Consider the following 6,000-nt stretch of genomic DNA (forward strand, 5'->3'; position numbering starts at 1 on the left):
CCTCAGCCGTAGATCTATGGGTAGCCTGTCATATTTACAGCCAGAGAAGTGTGGAATAGCTCATGAGATTCATCAGCTAGCTAGTCTTGGAGTTCGATTACTGGACTCAGGTGATACCGGAGTTACTATTCAGGACACGACAACATCCTCTTTAGTAACTGAAGTGAAGGAACACCAGTATGAGGATCATGTGCTAGATAATTACAGAGATGCATCCCCTCAAAATAAGAATACACCATTTGAGATTACAGGAGATGGGGTCCTTAGATATCGAGGTCGATTATTTGTTCCTAATGTGGCAGGATTGTGCCAGCGGGTTATGGGAGAAGCTCACTATTATCGTTATTCTATTCATCCAGGAGCGACAAAGATGTATCATGGTATCGAGGGAATATATTGGTGCGACGGAATGAAGAAGGATATAGCAGAGTTTGTTGCCCAGTGCCCTTATTGTCAGCAGGTTAAGATTGAGCATCATAAACTCGGTGGATTATTGCAGGCTATAGATATTCCGACTTGGAAATGGGAAGTGATTAATATGGATTTCATTATAGTATTACCCCGTACCTAGCGTAAGTTCGATTATATATGGGTTGTTGTTGATAGACTTACAAAATTAACCCATTTTCTTCCTGTCAAGACTACGTATTCAGCAGAGGATTATGCAAGGCTTTACATTAAGGAGATAATACAACTTCATGGTATCCCTATATCTATTATCTCAAATAGAGGTGCTCGGTTTACAACTAATTTCTGGAGGTCCTTCCAAAAAAAAGATTGGGGACTCAAGTAAGTCTTAGTACAGCATTTCATCCCTAGACAGACGGTCAGGCTGAACGTACTATTATAACACTGGAGGATATGCTACGGGCTTGTGTGATGGACTTCAGGGGTAGCTGGGATGATCATATTCCACTTATTGAATTTGCATATAATAGTAGTTATCATTCTAGCATTCAGATCGAAATCCGATCCCTATATCACCAAAGTCAACTCTCGGTCAAATCTCTTAACATTCCAAAACTTCAACTTTTCCAACTTTCGCCAAAATGCATCAAATTACCCTACGGACCTCCAAATCCGAATCCGGATGCACGCCTAAGTCCAAAATCACCATACGAAGCTATTGAAATCATCAAAATGCCATTTCGAAGTCGTCTATACAAAATTCAAATTTCGGTCAACGCTTTACATTTAAGCTTCAAAAATAAGAATTCTTCTTTCAATTAAATCCCGAATTATCTGAAAACCAATCTCGACCACACACGCAAGTCATAATTCACATTACGAAGATTCTCGAGACCTTAAGACACTGAACGGGGCACTAATTCCCAAAATGACTGATCGAGTCGTTATATTCTCCCCCTCTTAAACAAGCGTTCATCCTCGAATGTGCCCAGTACCACTCTGAGGTCATCAAATCACTGAATTTACTCATCATACATATACTCGCGGGTGACTCCACATCATCCCAGTCCACATAGGCCCAGTAACGCCATCTCAACTGAATATTATTCCTTCCACCCACACTAGCAAACCTTAGAACCAAATTTCTCACCATTTAATCATTTCCGAAAGACCTGATTCCTACATCAACACACTATACCAACCTCAACCAACTGCAACAAATTATTCCTACACCTACCAGGTGCAACCACACGACGTAACACATCACACATATGCCTTAAACAACAACCCTAGCCATAGTAGCTGCCCATAATCAAATCTAGTACCGACAATTAGCCTCATATCCGTTAGAACCTTGTTTCAAACCTTCACAACACTGACAATAATTCAAGAAACATGAAGACCTCATAACTATTCACCCGAATCAACAAGTCACATTTAATGTCACCGGGGTACACGAGAAACACATAAGAGAACTATCAAACAAGCCTGGCAGGCACCACTCCCTATTAATATTAGACTACTAATAAATTTCACAAAGGGAGAATCAAATCATATGAATAAATCACAAGGATCGCATCTTGATATAACTCCACCGCGGCCCGTAGCCCGGCTCAAAAAAATCAAATCACATGAAAATGCAAGGATGCTATCCTTAGCTCTGAATCGCAAGTAGAATGCACATCATACCAATAGAAACCTTCTGCTAATAAAATCACAACACATACTAAACTCCCACCCTGGTAGAGCATCTAAATCACAAATTGTAACCAATCACTCAAAAATCGCATCAGAACCTACCGTACTGGGTAACAGAAAGTCACGTCTGGTCTCATAACTCTCAATAATGAATAAAAACACAACGATAGACACGGGCTACCACTATAAAATCTCCCACCAGTGGTAAGCACATAAGAGTACAAGATCACGAAACTTACCTATATGTGAAGTAGAATAGAAGGACTCACTCTGATCAGCAGAACCGGGACAAGATACGAATGATGCCTCTCTATAACAAATCGAAACCATAGCTGTACGACATCATCTAGTGTAGCGGCCTCAGCCCTACCATAGAAAACACATCAACGGGTCGGGCCTCCCCCTCTTAGGCGCCCTCTACTTGCCTAACCTGCACCCCAAACTGACGGTGCAGGGATATCAGCAACTGAAGCAGAACTCATAGCCTGAATACCTGGTTGTGACACATCTATCTGGAGTCTAGGATAGTCTTTCACCATATGGCTAGTTTCCACACTCAAAGCAACCTCTCCGCTGATGTCGCTGTGGAAGCTGTCCGGGATGGGTACCTTGAGACCCGTGGGTACCTGAAACACTATGTGAAACCTGAAGTGCAAACTAAACTGGCTGACCCACAAAACCTCTATTATGTTGTACCCTGCCTCCAAAATAGGAACCGATAGGTATCTCCGATCTACGGGGCCTCTTAGCCTCCATGTCCTCTACTCCTGACCCCGTATAACTTTTCCCTTCTGATCCCGCATGTCCTTTAATCGGCGAGTGATGTTTACCACCTACTAAAATGGAACATCCGACTCCAACTCCCGAGCCATGCTGAACCAGATATCATGATCAATGAACTTGCAGACTCACTCTCCAACTATAGAAACAAAAGTAGGTACATGTCTGGACAATTCATTGAATATAGCGGCATACTCTGACACTGACATAGTTCCCGGGTGCAGCTGCTCAAACTCCATGCGTCATGCATCCCGAAGGGTCTGGGGAACAAACTCTCTCAAGAACACCTCTAAAAACTGAACCCGTGAAAGAGAAGTTGCGTCGACCGGACTACTCAACTTATACGCTCACCACCACTGATATGTCGCTCTTTTAAGTCCTAGGTTAACCGCAGGCGCCTCTGGTATATGTACCCCAACGAATGCTAATAGAGGCTCCTCAACGCCTGACTTGATGGGTGCTCTAGCAGTATCACGTGCTCCTCCTCGGCCTCTGCCTCTACCCCGGTCCCTTGAAATGCCGACTCTGGGGAAGCCTTGTCGGTAACTGCAGCTCGTGTCCTCACCATTTGTGAGCGAATAGAATGACAATGGTTCAAACTCTGAGATCAATAAACTTGCACGATAGGAATGAAAGAAGTGAAACTGTCCTAGTAGTTCTGTAGCCTCTCGAAGATAAGTACAGACGTCTCTGTACCGATCCGCAAGACTCTACTAATCTTGCTTATGACTCGTAGCACCTATAAACCTAGAGCTCTGATACCAACTTGTCACGACCCCGATTTCCCTCTGTAGGATATTGTGACGGAACCTAGTATCTAAGACTAGGCAATCCTACATTTACTAAATAATTAAAAGGATTCAACCATCAAATAAAAAAATACGAGATAAAATTTTATACAAATTACAATTCCCAAAATCGATAGTGCAAGTCATAAGCTCTACTGAGTTTTCTAGAAAATCTTTATATACAACTATTCGGATGGAATTAAACAGTACAATGTAAATATCAGAAGGTGACTCTGAGGCTTGCGAACGTGATGCCATGTTTACCTTGAGTCTCCACAGCTAGACCAGCCAGCTAATAATCAACAACAATCGAGGCACCCGGATCTGCTAAAAAATATATAAAAATATAGTATGAGTACACCACAGTGGTACCCAGTAAGTATCAAGACTAACCACGGTATAGTAGTAGTGACGATAGACAGTTAAGACACCTACCAGACTAAACAATCTGAACAAGTGTGTAGATGAATTAACAAAGGAACAATATATAAAGCTAAGCAGGATAAGGAATACAAAACAATACTTGAAATGATAGATAGTAACAACAATATTCAATAGAAAGTAGTCAGGTAATAATGTTATAGAGTAACTAATCACAGTCTATGTCCGGGGAAACCAAATAAAGGGAAAACCAGCAATAACTCAATAAGAACAACCACTTTCACACTAGATATGTTCAAGCATTTCCACGAGGTACCGAACCTCATAATCACGTCTCATCTTGTGCTCACATTACAACTCATAACCGCACGGACGACTCACGTGCCAATAAAATAATCCTCACACAGAAGGCAAGAAGACAAGAGTACGTATAAGGGTTAATGTTGTCAGGATTCACCTTTTAAAACCGATATAGGTGATTTAACTATGAGTATGCTTGTGCAAGTGTTCTGCCATAATTCCAGTCAACAAATAAGAGTAGAGTCAATGAATGACACATAAGCAACGATCACCACAAAATTGTACGGTGTAATAGAAGTAGCAATGAAGTTTGAAGCAGTGACCAGCACAACAATATTAGCTACACAGAGCTGAGCCAATAGTGCAACACGGAGGAAAACTATTAATAGTATGCTAAGGAAAACAACAATCAAAGACAAATGCACAGAAAAGGGGAATGACAACAAGAGTATTCCCAAGGTACTGCCTCATAATATCAAATCGTAAAATGAGTCACAACTTTCCTTATATCACCGCAGTAGCCTTTATATTTAGTTTTTGAAAATCATTTTCCCGAAATAGCATCCCGTATTTTAGCCCGCCTTATCACACTGCATAGCTTCTAGTAGTTCCCCTAATAGCCACCTATTTCAATCCCAAGCCCACCTTATCTCACCGCATGCGTTTCAACACCCAAACCCTATACAACCGCATGCATATTAATAACAATCACAAGACAAAAATCTCATGCAACACAATAACAACCGTACGGCAGAAACCTCGTGCACCACAGTAACAACCGCATGGCAGAAACCTCGGGCAAACACATAATAATCTTCTCAACAAAACACGTATGCCTAAAACATACCAACTCAAATAAATGGCTTTCACCATCTGTGCACACATACCACAACATGCCCTCAAAATAGTTTCAATATCACAACCACATATAGCCCTTGGCCCAACAACATGTAATACAACAGTAACAACAACAATAACACAAGAATACGACAAGTAAATCAACACAAGAACTTCAGAACACAAAGAAACGGAAGAACGAACTTACAGAGAAAGACACAACGGGGAAATAATAGTCTCAACAAGAATAGTTCAAAAAGGGAAAGGTAATGTGTAACAATGATTCCATGAAAGTGCAATCCGACAACAAGAGAGATTGCATGAATCAATAACCCCAAATAAGAATACGTCAACAATGAAAGGGGTAATAAACTTCCATTGAGGATAAGCAATTACAGAAGACATAATAATGATTTCAATTAAGGTTTAAGCAATTGCGGAAAGATAACAATGATTTCAATTGAGGTTAAGCAATTACGGAAAGATAGCATGACGATAAAAGAGGCAACAACTTCAGTTAAGGCACATAAGAGTTTAATCGACAATAAGGGTAGAACATGAAGCAGTTAATTCCAATTAAGACACATAAGGGTGAATTTAGTAAATAAGGAATTTAACATGACAAAGAAACTTCATAAATAATGGACATAAGAACCTAAGAGCACTAGACAGTCAAATTTTTACAAATAAGTCCGAGCACGTACTCGTCACCTCGCGTACTCGGCCTTCGCATGACACAATTAGGACAAAAGAATCGAATCCTAAGGGGTAGTTCCCTCACACAAAGTTAGGCACGATACTTACCTCA

Source organism: Nicotiana tomentosiformis, chromosome 4 (assembly GCF_000390325.3).
Source record: "Nicotiana tomentosiformis chromosome 4, ASM39032v3, whole genome shotgun sequence".
Classification (NCBI taxonomy): Eukaryota; Viridiplantae; Streptophyta; class Magnoliopsida; order Solanales; family Solanaceae; genus Nicotiana; species Nicotiana tomentosiformis.